The sequence below is a fragment of the Lissotriton helveticus genome, chromosome 4_1 (genome assembly GCF_964261635.1).
Source record: "Lissotriton helveticus chromosome 4_1, aLisHel1.1, whole genome shotgun sequence".
In the NCBI taxonomy this organism is placed as follows: Eukaryota; Metazoa; Chordata; class Amphibia; order Caudata; family Salamandridae; genus Lissotriton; species Lissotriton helveticus.
The window spans coordinates 2,102,151,351-2,102,168,668 of record NC_136063.1 but is presented as its reverse complement, the minus strand read 5'-3'; the positions used below and the strand labels follow the sequence as shown (position 1 = coordinate 2,102,168,668).

At 47.5% G+C, this 17,318-nt stretch overlaps 1 protein-coding gene across 8 annotated transcripts in view; it reads right to left on the bottom strand.

Annotated features, from left to right (window-relative positions):
* Positions 1-17,318, bottom strand: part of LOC144829535 (phosphatidylinositol-binding clathrin assembly protein-like) — a 995,507-nt gene that overhangs the window by 780,622 nt on the left and 197,567 nt on the right. The window lies entirely within an intron of this gene.

Below are 17,318 nucleotides of genomic sequence, written 5' to 3'. Positions count from 1 at the left end.
CAAGGGCTTCTGTCATATATGGATGGTGGGGAGGGGCGAGGGCGGCTCAGCTGGGAGGCGGGGCGGGCTCACGAGGAAGCTGACCGAGCACAACAACAACAACCAAGATGGCAGCGGAGGGGAGGGCAGAGAACAGCGCCGGGGGTTATCGCGCTATGAAAGTAAAAGTAAATGTGGAAGGTTCAGCGCAAGTAAAGCGGAGCAGCGAGCAGGGCAGCACAAGGCAAATAAGCTTCTGGCAAATAAAATTAAAAATGCAGCACAACGATACCAGGTCTCGGCAGTGAGACTGGGGAGCGACCACTCAGCACGGCAGTGAAGATGGTGGGGTTTGAGACGATTGGCATGCAGCACCCGTAGGGGCTGTCGAGGGGTCTTAAGATCCACCAGGTAAGTGGCCTTACCCTTCTTCTCCATCACCTCAAAGGGGCCTGTCCAGCGATCCTGGAGGGCACTCAGCTCTCCAGGTTCCATCACCCACACTTTCTGGCCAGGCTCCAACTCCACAGGGTGAGCGTTGTGGTCATACCACTCCATCACTGCTTGGCTGGCTTCCAAGTTGTCTGAAGCTTGCTTCCACAACTTAGCCATTTGGCTCCGGAAGGCCAGCATGTAGCTCACCACATCCTGGGGAAGCTTCCTGGGAGACTTTTCCCATCCGTCTTTCACCAGGCTGAGGGGTCCACGCACAGGGTGCCCATAGAGAAGATCGAAGGGGCTGAAGCCCACTCCCTTCTGTGGAACTTCCCTGTAGGAAAACAACAGGCAGGGTAGGAGGACGTCCCATTTCCTCCGCAGGCTCTCAGGCAGACTTCTTATCATGCCTTTCAAGGTCTTGTTGAACCTCTCCACCAGACCATTGGTCTGTGGGTGATAAGGAGTGGTAAACCGGTAGGTAACTCCACACTCCTTCCACATAGCCCGCATGTATGCTGACATGAAGTTGGTCCCCCTGTCGGACACAACCTCCTTGGGGAAACCCACTCGGGTAAAGATCCCCATCAGGGCCCTAGCCACTGCAGGTGCAGTAATGGTCCTCAGAGGAATTGCCTCCGGGTACCGTGTGGCGTGATCCACCAGAACAGGGATAAACCTGTGACCAGCTGTAGTTGGTGGATCCAATGGCCCCACAATGTCGATGCCCACCCTTTCAAAGGGGGTGCTCACGACAGGAAGTGGTTTCAGGGGAGCTTTCAGCTTCACCCCTGTTTTCCCACTGGCTTGGCAAGACACACATGTCCGACAGTACGTGTCGGATGCCACCCTCATCTGAGGCCAATAAAAGTGGGGGACAAGCCGGGCAAAGGTCTTGTCCGGTCATAAGTGTCCTGCCAAGAGTATCTCATGAGCCAGTTCTAAAAGAAAGGCTCGGTAACGTTGAGGAACAACCAAGGCCTGTGATGAACCGTGCACGGGTGCCTTAGGTTCACTGTAGAGGAGTCCATCCTCCCAGTAAATATGGTAATTCCCAGTAACGTTCCCTGCTGCCTGGGCTTCGGCCTGTCGCCTCAGTCCCTCAAGGGTAGGGCACTCCTTCTGGCCCTTACAAAACTCCTCCCTGGTAGGCCCTCCTTCCACATGCCACTCAGCAGGGATAGGTAAGTTCTCCAGGGAGACAACTTCCCCCTCCACGGACTCCTGGTCCACCACCGCAGGTGGCCTATCTGTCTCATGGGGTGTGGAAGCCGAGGCAGGCTTCTCCTGTCCTCGGTTCTTTCCCTTTTTGGCAGCTGGCTGTCCCTTTGTTCCAGGCTCCAGCCCAAGCGAACTCCCCCTCCGGGTAGTCGCGGACCTTGTGCTGGCACAGGCCCAGTCAGGTGTACCCAGCATCTCAAAATGAGTCCGGTATTTCACCTCCTTCCAAGCATTGTGCTCCATATCATTCCCCAGCAGACAATCAACTGGCACGGCAGGGCTTACGGCAACTCGAAGTGAACCTGCAACCCCTTCCCACTCAAAGGGAACCTCGGCCACAGGGTAGTGGCCCAATCTGCCGTCAGCCATCGCGGCGGGGTGGAGTACATGTGGAATCACCTGCTCTGGAGACACCAGTTGACTCCTTACCATAGTCCTACTGGCTCCTGTGTCTCTCAGAGCCTCCCCTCTTTGGCCATTGATGGTGACCCATTGCCCATACTTAGTAGTATTTGAGGGCACCTGGATCTTAGGAACCATCTCCCGATCTCCCAGGGACACTAAGGCGACACCCGCCCACTCCCCCCCCTTACCCAAGGGCAACTCCTCCCCGAGCACTACACTAGCTACTCCCGGGGCTTTTCCTCCAGTGGGAGGGGGTGGTCTCTTTGGGCACTTGACATCTACCTTATAGTGTCCAACGCCACCACACTCAAAGCAGTGGACACCCTTGGCTGCTGACTTTGGCCAGGATGAGGGTTTCTGGGTGGGTTAGCCTTAGGGATGAATCCTGTTCCCTTTCCCGGGAAACTGTTTTGGGGGCCTCTTGAGAACTCCCTCTTTTTATCTGCCCCCTCTTTCTTCTAGGGGGCGCCCTGTCCGGTCCTTTGGGAATCCCCTCCAGTCCCCTTTGAAGACACCCGGGTACTAGCCCAGATGTCCGCCTCCTCAGCAAGCTTCCGGGGGCTGGTCAGCTTGCTGTCCACCAGGTGTTGTCGCAGCTTGGGAAAACATTTCTCGAGTAGGTGCTCCTTGAGAATAAGGTCATACAACCCCTCATAGCCCCCCACCTCGCTGGCCTGTACCCAACCCTCTAATGCCTTCTTTGCGTAGTCCAAGAAATCCACCCAATTTTGTGTGCCTAGTTTGTGACTACCCCTAAACTTCTGTCGGTATTTTTCTGGAGTCAGTCCAAACTTTCTTATTAGCGCCACTTTCATGGTGGGGTAGTGGGTCTGCTCTCCCTGCTCCAGGGCCAATAGTGTATCCCTTCCTGCAGGAGGCATGTATTTATACAAGCCACCCCCCCAGTGTTTCTCCAGTATTACATGGGCTCTTAAGGAGACCTCATAGGCGGCCAGCCACTTAGCGATGTCATCCCCTGCGCTGTAACTGGCGACTACGCCCTTTGGTAAATAGGGTCTGGGTTCCCTGGTTGTATCTTTGGATTCGCTGCCACCATTAGGAGTACTGGGAGTCCCTACTTGCAGGGCCTTAAAGTCTAACTCTCTGAGACTCAACTCATGAGCCAGCCTCTTCTCCTCCCTCTCCTTCTCTAATTTTGCCAACTCCCATCTTAACTGTCTCTCCTCCCTCCTGTCCGCAAGTTCGGCTTCAGTCAAGCTTCTCACGGAAACACTGCTGCCCTCCCTTGAGAGTGTTCTGGGACCTGTCAGTAGGTTCTCCCTCTCAGGTCGGTACAACACATCTACCCCGATGACAGTGTCCCGCTCCCCCTCTTCCTTCCCATCTGGGTGCGCTGCCACCCACGCTCTCAAGCTGGTTTGGAGTTCCCCCTTTTTAGCACCACGCTTGAAGAACACTCCCATATTTTGGCAAAATTCCCGGAGTTGAGCCACAGTATAGGTCTCCAATTCTTCCAGAGCAAATTCCATTTTGTCAATGAGAGTCAGGGATAGCCACTTGGAAGAAATTAGTTAAGAGGGTAATTAAAAGCTACTTCCACCCACCACCAGGAGAGAAATTTGGAAAAACAAAAATGTAATTAGGAAGTCCGCTTGGAGAAAACTCCAGGTGTAGGCATGTGGTACACACTGCGTTACTGTTGAGTGGACGCAAGCACAAGCTCTATCCCACCGCTAGACACCAATTATGTTGTACCTGGGGACACCAGATCACATAGGATAGCTTGGCTCAAGTAGGAAGGTCTAACCCCAAAGGCAAAAGTGTTATGCTTGCATCACACCCTCCAGAAACCCAGCGTCCATCCACTCAAAAATGACACTACACCGTCATTTTATGAAAGTAGAAAAGTTTATCTTTTCTTCTTAAGGGTTACTTTCATTTATGTTTGTCTTTACAGCTCATCATACCACATGTAATACTCCATGGATATATCTCAACAACAATCCTGCAATGCTAAGAATTATTACTTATTCATGCCATTAATCAATAGTTTAGTTGCAGAACAAACTACATATCAAGTCTGGTCTTATTTCTGGTTACATGTATTATTAACTAAAGATAGGACTTGTGAATATACACACCAAATCTCCCTAGCGATAATTCATCAGTGCAAAAACCATTCATTAGTTATTGTCCAGGTTGAAAATAGGATATAATTATCTTTTAAACATATCACTCTTATTTTTAGTCATATATTGTATCCATTTCATATAGCTAGAACATATTTTGTTTGTAAGTTGGATCCTAGAACATGCATTCTAAACAGTTGTGGTATATTTTCCCCACCCCTCTCCATGAATGTCTGCCTTAGATTGGTTATTCCACGATAGTTCGGTATGGTTTGGTTAGTTCATTAGCTGTCCCTTAGTTCACTGAACTCTCCTCAAAGTTAAGGGACAGTTTCCTCTGCCAGTTCTGCCAATAACAGACTCTTCGCCCAACCCACTGTCTTTTACCAAGGGCCGGAAGCCTCGTGATTTAGCAGGCCCGGCAGAGGGTTTTATGAATCAAAGTACCTCCCTCCAGCCCCCTCAGCCGGAATCCCTGCTTACGTTACTCCTGAACGCTGTTCTGTCCAACCCGGCCGATGTCTGTTGGCTGGAAGGCCGGGGTTTCCCACTCGGAGGTCTTAAATGAAGTTTGCCGGATGTGAGCCTGAAGAGGCGGGACCCGACCTTCTCTGGTAGCTCCCTGTTGTCAGTTTCTTACAGCGCCCTCACGCCACAGGAAGAGCGGTCTCCTCCCTCTGCCAACTCCAGACACGCCTTACTTCCTCTAGGGCGCTCCTCTAGTCAGCGCCGAGGCGAGGCCCTTGCTCGGATTCCCCCGCTTCACGAACAATTCCCCGAAGCGGTTCACCCCTCACCAGGCGACGCCGCCCTCCGCACAGGCTCTACCTTCAGGAACCGGCCGACGAGCGGCCCAGTCACCCACTTCCGCCTCCCACACACGTAATTGAAGGCCTGACAGGCGGCCGCGGCTGGCTCCGATCCGCGGCTCTGCTGGCCACAGGAGCCCCCACAGTTCAAAGGTAGCGGAACCACAACAGCGCAAGGAGCCCAGGGAGATCCGGGGTCCACAGTGCGGGAAGCCGGTAAGTTCCTATTTGCGATGGGCTAACCCAGGTGGGTTACCTCGTGACTTAGCTTGCCCAGGGGGAGGGTAGGTACCTCACCTCAGTTTTCCACCGACGTTATCCTATCTGCTCCACCCAAGTCAGTCACACTCTGCTCTTATGTTAAAGGAACCGATTATCAATGTCCTTGTTGGGCCAGGTCAGTAAGGGAGGGACAACATCTGGTCAGCAACCCCTAGAGGCAATCAGATCCCCTCTCAGTGCTCAAACCTCCTCGCCCCACAGCCTTCACTCCAGCCAAGTTGTGGTAAATTAAATTTACTTATTACCTCATTTCTGAATTTCTATGCTTAATAAATCATAATTTCTTGTCAATGCAAAGCGAGGAGTCCGTGGTGCTCAAATGAAGGAGGAGACCAATAACTCGAGTTAAGGGGAGCGCTTCCAGCGCCAAGCGGGCACAGGAGCAATCTCTCAAGTCTCTCTCGAAGTGGGTTTTATTTTCAACAGCAGGACATTTACACAGTCTTGGTCATGAGGCAAAATAGAGGAACAAACATGTCATGGCAGATAGAGGAACAAAAATCAGCAAGAGGGGCAGATTGTGAAGAAATGGGGGCGTGTCTTAGGCTTCGTGAGGGGACTTGCGATGTGAAATAGTCTGACAGTTGGAAGGGGGAGGCTTCCTCACTTGGGGTTTGTGCTCGTGCTTCATGTCAAAAAGAGGAACTATCTTGTGTAAAACAGAGAGCTATCTTGCTGGTTCTGGGAATTGGCTGAACCACAAGAGTCAAAAAGAGGAACTATCTTGTGTAAAACAGAGACCATCTGCTCTCTGGCTTGCAGTAACTATTTCTTAAAACAGGAACTATCTGCTGGTTCTGGGAATTGGCTGAAGCACAGAAATGTGTGTGTTCACAGTGTACAACCTTGTGCTTCCTCTATTAGTTGGGGGTGGTTTCAGGGCCTAACCTCGTGCTTCCTCTTCCAGTTGGGGGTGGTCACAGGGCCGTTGGTGTGACAGGCTGAGTTACCAACAATGGACAGGATGTGGCTGAGTCTCTGGGACAACTGGGGGAGGGCACACAGACAGGCTTCTTGGAATTGGCTCGACCACAAGGAGCAGGGGGTTGTGCAAGATTCAATGGGGATGTGAAGGACAGTTTTCAGACAAATTGCTGAGGAGAGCATGTCACACACAAATTGGGTGTTTGTCTGAGAAAAATGGCTGTCAGGCAGAAACAGGGAAATGATGGGGCACAATTGTCAATTTTATTTCCACAAAGTCAGTCTCCTTTTTACGACACAAAATGGCTGCCTAACATTCCACCTTTTATAGGCTGTCCCTAGAGTGTCCAGAGAGGTCCAGAAGGTTCTGGAAGCCCTCATTGTCCTATGGCCCTAGATCCCGAGGTAACAGTTATGGCAGTTACTAGCCACCATTTTGTGTGACTGAGTTTCCACCATTGTAGGAGTCACCTAGGCCTAATAAAAAAAACTATAGGGTCAAGGAGTACCTAACCCCTAGGACAACACCTGAAGATTTCAGTGGACATAAAAATGAAAGGATTTGAGAGGCAGAAAGGGGACAAAAATAAATAAATAATAGGAGGTACCACCCAAAGGGCTGACGGGTCTAACACCCCTCATTTGAAAGAATGGAAACAGAACTTGAGGATGAAGTTCCCATTCGCCGATCTGCTGTTTTTGGAGACTGAGTAGATCCGCAATTTGATTGTGTACTCCTGGGAGGTGTTCTGCAAGGAGATATATATTTTGAGGAATGTCACATCTCCATATCCTTTGAGCTAGGTGTGAAAGCTGCAGAGATTGTGTCCCCCCCTGTTTTTGTATACAATACATTGCTGTCATGTTATCTGTACGACTAGGACAGGTTTGGTCACGGGGTGGAGTTGAAACTATTTGAACGCTAGGAAGATTGCCAACAATTCCAGGTTTGTGTGGGATTGTTTTTGTTGAGGAGTCCATATGCACTGAATGGTATGGGTATGAAGATGAGCTCCCCAGCCGGTGAGCGATGCGTCTGTTAGCATAATCTGTGCAACCGGGCCAATGAACGGTGGCCCTTTGGAAAGGTTTCGTATGTTTCACCACAGCTGAGGGCAATGGGTGCGGTCATCTACCAACATCAGATCTGTTAGCTGACCTTGAGCCTGGTTCCACTGACGTGCCAAACACTCCTGTAAGGGACGCATCTGGAGTCTTGCATAAGGGCTGATGAGATTGCAAGGGGACATCAACCCGATTAACTGCATGAACACTCGTGCTGGTTGTGAGTGTTGAGGCTGAAAGGTTTGTCTTAGAGCTTGCATGGCGGTTATCGTGACTGGGTTGGGGTATGCTAGAGTGTCTATCGTAGGCCCTAGATACTGTTGTATGCTGGATGCTTGGAGGTGGTATTTGGTAAGGTTTAACGTGAATCCCAAGTTGTGAAGCAGTTGGATTGTTTTGTGTGTATTGTACACAGCTGCTGTGCGACTTGGCTTTTATGAACTAGTCGTCCAGATAAGGGAAGACATGAATGTGCCGTCTTCGTAAGTGGGCTGCATCTACTGCGAGCCACTTGTTGAACCTCTGAATGGGAGGACCTTGAACTGGTAGTGTTGACCATCTACCATGAACCGAAGATATTTCCTGTGAGCGGGGTGAATGGGAATATGAAAGTAGGCATCCTTTAAATCCAGTGTGGAGAGAAAGTCGCCTTGTTGAAGTAGTGGGAGCACCTGTTGAAGAGTGACCATGTGGAAGTGGTCCGACTGAATGTAAAGATTTAGTGGTCTGACGTCCAATATGGGCCTGAGAGAGCCGTACTTTTTTGGGATTAGAAAATAGAGGGAGTAAACCCCTTTGTCTTGTAAGGCAAGGGGGCTGATTCTATTGCATGTTTTTGTAATAGAGAGAGAACCTCTTGTTTGAGAAGTGTAAGATGTTCCATGGACATTCAATGTTGTCTGGGAGGAATGTTTGGGTGGTAGAAGTGAGTTGCAGGCAGTAACCATACTGGATAATTTGTCTTACCCACTTGTCTGTTATGAGTGAATTCCAGACAGGTAGGAATTGTGATAGACATTCCCCGACAGGAGTGGAATGACTGGTAGTGGAGGTAAGTCACTCTTTGGTGGTAGGGGAAGTGAGGGTGGAGTTTCCCCTGCCGCTTCCTCTATGGTTATTCCCTCTGTAGTCTCCCCAAAAATATCCTCCGGATGAGGAGGATTGATTGGGGCTTTTATAAGATGGTGTTGTTTTCTGGTGCAGCCGTCTTTTTTTTTTTTTTTTTTTAAACCTTTATTGAGGCAATAAGGAAGTACACAGCTGCCGTCTCCTACATCCTGCAGTGTGCAGGCCGGCAGCAATCATGAAGATCTCAATACACAGTATTTGAGGATCATATCTGACACAGCAAGCCGCCTACAACCCTTCTGGGCCGGCCGCGTTAAGGACTATCAGGAGCCGTGTTCGGTAGCATTCAATAATGTGGAGGCATGAGGTTTTCGATTTTTCAATTCTTCCCCCCCCCTTCCCCCACCCTCATGTATGAACAACAAACAACTACAACTTAATCCTATTGTCCGGTAATCTAGTGTACCCAGTGTGTCTGATCTGCCCTCCTCGACCCCACCTCTCCGTATCTTGAGGAGAAAAAGGAACGCCTAGGCCAGAGAGCGAGCCTCCTGTGTTTAGTGGCCCTGGTTGTGAGACCACACGTTAACGCTCCTTATTGTGTGGAGAAGTGTGTAGGTCGGGGAGGAGGGAGATGTGGGGAGGTATAGTCAAGCCAAGCAGCCAGAGGACAGGGCGTGGTCAGTAGTCTGTGTGCGAGGTCCATACCTGTCAGGAATCGTGGATAGGCTATATGTGACAACTATACGATGTGGAGTGTCGTGGAACCTCATATGCCCAGTTTGCCAAACGGGGGAAGGAGATGTGAGTTATTCATATCATACGGGCACGCCGAGCGTTATGGAGTGTAGCACAAGTGAGTCACCGGGCTAGGGGCGCGGTTGGTGGGACATGTCGCAGGTATGGTACGTGGATAAAAGCGTGAATCGCAGGCAGCATGTATTAGGGAGTGTCTGGCTGTGCAGCGGCTAGAGACGCAGAAGGTAGGCAGTGAGTGGACCCCATATGTCTTTGGGCCTTGATTTCTGTGGGAGGAGTTCTGCATAATTATGCAGTTGGTCCTGCCAAATGGACATCGTCGTAATCCAGTCTTTAAACTTGGGTGCCCTGCCACGCCCCCAGAGGCATGCCACCTGTCGCTTCGCGAGAAGGATCCCCAAAGCAAAACATTTACGGTGCGTTTGTAGCGTTGGACACGCCTGTCCCAGCAATGCAATCCTCGGACAAGGTGATGTAGCCACCCCGACCATGTCAGACAAAGCCGCGAACCCATCCTCCCAGTAAGCCGCCACCCTGGGGCATGTCCACGCAAGGTGGAAAAAGTCCGCACCCTCTGCCCTGCATCGAGCGCATCGGTCATCTTCTCGGAGTCAGAAGCGGTGCAGTTTTTCCTATTCTTGATGCCTATTTCAAACAGGAAGACAGTGGTACAGGCTCTTATTACTTCCAGGCTGGATTATGCCAACATCCTCTACCTGGGCCTTCCGGAGTTCCTGCTCAGCAGACTACAAGTCGTGCAGAATGCGGCAGCAAGGGCAGTTCTGAGCCTCGGTCCTAGAGACCGGATTTCCCATCATCTGAAGAAACTGCACTGGTTACCAGTCCGCTGCAGAATACTCTTCAAAGCTCTGGTCCTGACCTTCAAAGCTCTGCATGGCATGGGGGCACTCTACACCCGTAAAATAATTTTATTCTATACTCCTGGCAGACTCCTTAGGTCAGTTCACCAACACCTAATGGCAACTCCTAAGTGTTTTAAAGCCCGCTGTGGGGGCCGTTCCTTCCAGGTTCTGGTGGCCAGATCCTGGAATAAGCTCCCTCTTCCACTTAGGCAAACTACAAATATTCTGGCTTTTAGGAAGAAATTGAAAACCTGGCTGTTCCAACAAGCAGGCTGAGCACTCTACTTTTAAGGTTAACGCTTTTCTTCCTTATTGTGACTCTGCATCTTTCTTTTGTCTCAGCGCCGGGACACTCTCTCGAGTAGCTGCGGGCTTTATAAATCCTCCCTTAACATAACATCTGGGGGAGGTGCATCTGAGTTTGCTCTTTTATGAGCATTAGAAACTACCAGAGAATCTAAAGGTGTGGAAATAAAATCTATAATTATGCCCCTTCGCTGCCCTCTGCGCGATCTAATTATGCCCCTTTGCGCGATTAATAATTGCCCACATTAAAAGCCGGCACCATTTTGTTTTTAATTCACCCTTTGGTGTCCCAAGACCCCGAGCACGAGCACGACACCCCTGCATCTGGCCTTCCTCATTTTCACCATCTGTCTCTGTGGTTTCTGCCAAGTCCGGGAAACCAGTACATGAGTTCCTGCTCCCCCACAGAGATGGTTCATGTTTCTGACATGAAGCACGAGCACAAACCCCCAAATCAGGAAGCCTCCCCCTTCCAACTGTCAGACTATTTCACATCGCAAGTCCCTTCACGAAGCCTAAGACACGCCCCCATTTCTTCACACTCTGCCCCTCTTGCTGATCTTTGTTCCTCTATCTGCCACGACCTGTTTGTTCCTCTATTTTGCCTCGTGACCAAGACTGTATAAATATTCTGCTGTTGAAAATAAAGACCCCCACTTCAAGAGAGGGACTTGAGAGATTGCTCCTGTGCCCGCTTGGTGCTGGAAGCGCTCCCCTTAACTCGAGTTATTGGTCTTCTCCTCCTTCATTTGAGCACCACGGACTCCTCGCTTTGCATTGACAAGAAATTATGATTTATTAAGCATAGAAATTCAGAAATGAGGTAATAAGTAAATTTTATTTACCACATTATTTGGCGCCCGGAACAGGGACCTTCCCTTTCCCCCACGCGCCGGCGATATTGGACCCGGTACTGTCCCCTCCTGACCGTTGACGGACTTCAAAAGTGCACAACGCGGGGAATTCCCGCTAACTCCCTCGATGCGAAGAGGGGGACCGACTGTGGCCCAGCATCCACACGAGGCGGTGAGGAAATAGCGGAACGTCCTGAACCAAAGCCCAACCTGCGAAGCAGACGAGTCCGAGGTTCTACAAATCCCACCTTGAAACTGCGCGCCGCGTTTTCCCAAAATCTTCAAGAGGCCTTCCAGTTATTTTTTCGGTGAGTACTGCTGGAAAGTATAAAAACGAACCCACAGCTTTTGTGGGGGCGGTAAAGATACGCGTTTTGTTGGTTTCTCACCTATCTTTGGTGAGGACTACTAAAACTAGTATAAAAGACGGACTCACTACCTTGTGGGGACGGTAAAGATACATGTTTTTTGTGGGTTTCTCACTTATTTTGTGAGGACTACTAAACTAGTATAAAAGACGGACTCACCTCTTTCGTGGGTACGGTAAAGATATTTGTTCTGTTTGTGTTTTTCTCACTTCTAAAATCTTTTAAAGTCTTGCCATCATGCCTATTGTCTCGAAAATACGTAAGATGGCAACCAAAAGGAGTATTCTTGAGAAGGAAATTCCCCTTCCTCCTCGGGATACTCCAGGACACTTCATGTATGCAAAACATGGTGTCGGTGCACTTATTTATTGTGATCTATGGGTAGAATATACTAAAGACCTAGAACTCAGATATAGATGGCCTGAAAATGGTAGTTTTGATACGGAGTGTATTATGAAATTAGAGGAACAGTTATGGAAGAAAAAGAGAGTCCGCCAGTCACAGAGTGACTCAGTAGAATTATGGAGAAAAGAAGCCCATAGGAGGCAACAGAAGGAATTGCATAAAGTTGAAAAGGGTAAGAGAATGTCAGAGCAGGCCAAGAAAGAACAGTTACAAGAAATAGGGAAAGAAGTAGTTAGTGAAAGGAATAAAAGAGAACAATCAGCCATTTCTACTGGTTTTTATCCTGTATTGCCATCTGCACCTGAAAACCTTAACATTGCATCAGCACAGCCTACAGCCCCACTACCAGAGGATACTTTTACTAATTTTCTCTTAGATACTCCACCACCCTATGAAGTTGCAGTCATTCAACACCCTCTGCCTCCGCCACCCCTTTCACAACATAACGCACCACCTCTCACTCCAGAAGGGGGTGCCGTAGGTCCAGACCAAGGTAAAACAATTCCCGACTGCCCCTATGACCCGACTCCGAGCAACACAGGGGAGGCGGACCGAATAAGTAAAATACTTCATGACTCCTGGGAAGAAATAAGACATCTACCAGCAATTGACACGTTTCTTCAAGCGGCCTCTGAGTTTCTTCGTACTGGAGAGAACTCACGAGCCATTAACGCTATGACTACAAGAAGATCACACCCTGTAAAAATGCACATGTATAGGTTCCTCCTTTGCTGTTTCATAAAACACATACAAGCAGAGGAAAGAAATGTACCAGTTTCACTTTTTGACTTATTAGATTCCGCATCCGACCACACTAGTCTAGAACTTATAAATGATGCACTAGACAGGTTCACCCATAATGTGACCCGTATTCTGCAAAACTTGCAAACAAATGAAGAGAATAAACTTGAGGAGGAAATTACTGAACCTACTGAAAAAGTCCTACCCGTTCGTTCTTCCGCCCCTAATTCACGAACACCCCCGCCTACATTCCTCCAAGGTCACTCTGAATGGTCATCTCCAGATGAGGTATTTGAAAATACATCCAATGCATTAGAATACTGGTTAGACCAGGAACCTCCGCTTACACCGGAGGAGGAGGAAATAGCCAGAACTACGACCCTATGGGTCTCTCAATATAAGATATATGACAATGATCTCATAGCCCAGCTTTTTCTAGCATTACCACGCTCACATCAAAGATTAGCAAGTCTCTACATGGTACAACATCTCATCACACTCAATGACACTCATTTCAAACATGATCCAAGACTCGAAGATTTTCTGTCTGACTGCGCTGATAACATGTTCCTCCACAATAGTTCAGTTTTTCTCAACACATTTATAGATTTTAGACAGAAATACCAGAAAGTGACTGGATATAGATCTCCCCATAATACGTGTGGATCAACTAATAGACTTCCTCAAACACGCCAGTTCCCCATGAAAGAGGTCCACACCAGAGCTGACACAAATGGAGCGCTACAACGCGTCTTCATTTATGTACCCTTGACAAAACTTTAGTTACTAAGGATGAAAGAGATGGTTCCCTCCCACTCAAAGGATCCTGCTGGATTCTTTAAGGAATTAGGAGATGTATTAATGATGGGAACATATACTCTTTCTGATATCAGAGCAATTCTGAAATTATTGTTGCCATCAGATATATATGACAAACTAAGAGAAAAAGATTGGGAAGTAGCAGGTGAACACATTAGATGGACTGAACTTCAGAATGACAAAAATACTAGAGTAGCAGGTCAAGGTATAGGAGACAGACTAAAAGCACTTCCTGGCACTATTTTAAAGGTGCTACCACAGTTACTAACAGTGAAAAAGGAGGCCAGGGATGCCATTTCCTCCTGCAAACAGAAACATGTTGAAGACATAGGAGATTATTACACTAGACTTGAAAAGTGTTTTGCGGTAAATAGCGGCCTTCATAACATCTAAGATCGGTTCCGGGGGATCTGGAACATCTTCTTTTCATTTCGGCACCAACGTTTTCGGTGCCAAACCGGACTTCTCCCTTTTGTCCTTTGAAGTGGACTTTGGTTTCGAAGGGGAACCCTTCAGCTCCGAACCAGACTGATCTTTGGGAGCGGAATGTTTTGGATCTGCAGACTATCTGTCTCGGCTAGATCCCGAGCCGGATTGCTTGACTATTTGTTTTGTTGCTAGGCTCGACGGCGGGGTGTCGGAAGCATCATCTCGGTGCCGACCAAGGCCCGAAGGCAGAGGTGGTATTGAAGTCTTAGGTTTAGTGGAAGTTAATTTATGGGGTACAGGGGGGATTAGTATTCACGACACCCTGTCCCGCTGGAATGTCTTCGGACTCCAATTCAATCTCTAGGACGGAATCGGCTTCTGTGACCGAGAAGGCCTCCTCGTCTTCCGCAGCTGTCCCTTCGTGTTCAAATTCTTATCCGAAGATATCCGAAGTATGTTGAGTGCCTTGGCACTGCATTTCTCATAATCAAGCTTGAAGAGTCTTTTTCAATTTGACTGACTGACTGGCCTCGCAGTCTTCTTCCTTGTGCTCCGGTGATAAGCAAAAGTTGCAGACTTGGTGTAGATTGTGCAGGTGTACTTGGAGTGGCACCGAGGACAGAATTGAAATGGAGTCCGTTCCATCGGCAGAGGAGTGGATTGACGTGGCTAGGCCCGAAGGCCGCCCACGATGTTTGCGACTAAAGATGAGACTTTCCCGATTAAATGGATACGCGGAGAGAGGGAAACATACGATAACAATGCTGTCGAAGGTAGAGTGGATTGCACACCGAGGGAAACCCAAAGGACGGTTTCAAACCGGAGCGCAGCAATACACATCCGAACCTGATGGTGGAAAGAAAAAAAAAAAAAGAAAAAAAAAAATCGAAAAATTGAGTCTTTGCCCATGCGCAATATCACAGAAAGGAGGAGTCACCTTACCTCATGACTGGGAAAGACTTCTTCGAAATAAAACAACTTGCAAACATCCTGACCCAACATTGGATGGCAGGAGAATGCAAAGGATGTGTACCTACAGCACACATGCTTCGAACATAGATATATATGTGTGAGGTGAGCAAATTCAGACTGTCGCTGGTGTTATAGAGTGCTCTATAAAGGAGCTGCTCTCCACCTAATCTTGGATGCTTTTCAGTGACGGACCGCACCAAAAGACCAAGGCACAGGTAGGGGTTTTGCTTTACAAGCATCACCTGATAAATAAAAAGAGTACTTGACATTTAAACATACTCCAAGTGAACAGCTATATGAATTCCTGCAAGTAAATGAAGGTCTATCTGATTCAGTTAGAGATCACTTAAGTGTCGTTTTGAAGAAAGATATGTGCAATATCTTGTTTCCCCTTGGGATTTCTTGTTCTTTACAGGCTTTATTGCTATAATTCTGCTACATCACTAAGGGCTCTTGGTGAGCACGGCTGCAGACATTTCTTTCCCAAAAGGAGTAGCCAATCAATCCATTGTAGCATGTTATTTCTTGTCGGTTAGCAGGATAGCTCACACTCCTGCATTAACAAATCTTTCCACACCATACATCAACATTTTAACAAGTCTATCAGGGAGATTTATTGATGATACAACAGCAGATGAGGACACAGGCTGGTATAACTGCAAGTTACTTTAAACAGAAAATGTAAATCTAAAGAATTTTAAATAAAAGTAGTCAAAAAGGCTAGGGCATTTCGCAAGAAAACACTGAATAACATTGATTTTCGAATAATTAGATAACAATAACGGTTGCAACTTCTGGCAACAATAATGTCTTTAGAAATGTCACTTTGCAGAAGATATGGGGACATTGTCAAACGGCCTTATTATATTCTTGGCGGTTACCATGTACCTGGTACATACACTACAAGTTGGACACAACCAGCAACCTGAATTCATCATATCTGTTCAAAAAATAGCCTTATGAAAAGTCACGTTTGCAACTAAAAGCACCAAAAATTGTTTACGCCTTTTAGATGTTCTCTTTAAATGGACACTGTAATGACTGGAAGAACAAATAGAAATGGAGGAGGGGAGCAGGTTTCCTTAGGAGAGAGAATACTCTCTCATTCATACATGGTAGGAAGATTGACATCTAGAATAGGGATTGACCACATGCTGTACAACTGCAACAAAGAGAATTTAACATTATTTAAGGGGCCACACAGTGGATGAACAGAGAGCTTTTGTCTGTTAAGAAGGAATAGGACAGCCTCCTTTCAGGTTGGGTCGCAGTCATTTACAGAGACACTGGTAGGCAAAATCATAGTATGATCAGAAATGGAGGCCACAAAGAGTGAAGTGCTGCAAAGACAAACTGAATACTGGAGATGAGTAGGCCTTAGCATTTTCATAGAACTTTTCTGTACCTTCCCTTACCGACCATAATAGCTTTTATGTATTCTTTCTACTTTAAAAAGTCCTGGTATTCAAGTATGTTTTAAGGAAGCATTTGTTTGCTAAGCTTAGTTTCCTTGGTATATTTTCTCCCTTTATGATTGAACCAAAGAGATCTACTGATGAGCATTCGTACAAACGGAGTCCCAATCTGTCAAAGAACGAGTGAAACATATAAAGGCTTTCTAACAATTGGTTAGGTTTGAGAGGATTTAAAAGAGGTAAATGAAACAATGATCGTTAAGCCCACAATTATAACTATAGCAAAAAATGAACCAATCAAAGACAAGGTGTACTACAGTAAAGAATCAGGTGACAATCCAAAAGAAAAAGAAAGCCCACTGGTGCAACAGTGGAGAAATGTATAGCTAAGAAAGCAACCACATCTAAAACAAACAAAAGGCATGATGGTTGCTGTGTCTTGAGGGTTGTTAACCTAAATGGTTCTCTCCTTAGCAACAGGATAATGTACCCACTACCAAAACGCATAAATACACAAAGAAATAAGAATGGTAAGACATCGTCACATAACATGCAATAGTCACAGTTAACTCATACGTCCAGATGCTTTCGGGCCATACGGATAGTGGGATTGCCAAAGCTTGATGGCATGCTTGCTATGGTAATCCTGAAGTATTGAATATTTTAATGGAGGTTCAGGGTAAAAATGGTAGCTAGAGGCTTGGGGCCCTTAGGAGTCATCAATTTCTACACAGCCAGGATTGCATATCTGTTTAGGGGCTTAATAAGCATGACAGTGAAAGGAGGCATACACTGAGACTTGGAGAATTAGCACAACAAAGCATACACTGTACATCACTGGTGCATGCCTTTAGTCCAGAGGGTGCTGAGAGATGTGGTTTTGGTGCTCATACCACATCACTGGGAATTTGTGTTAGCATGGCCAAATATGCAGACTGGCCTAAGATGCCGCAGTGAAAGGTCTCATCCACTCAGTAGTAACAGAACTAGAAAGGTTTCTGAGGCAGTAACGTCCTTAAATGGATCAGTGGGCCTGTTACCACTAGACGCTCTAAGGTTGGAGGATGCTGTTATGTCAGCAGCACTCTCTTCTAAACAAGCGGACGTGG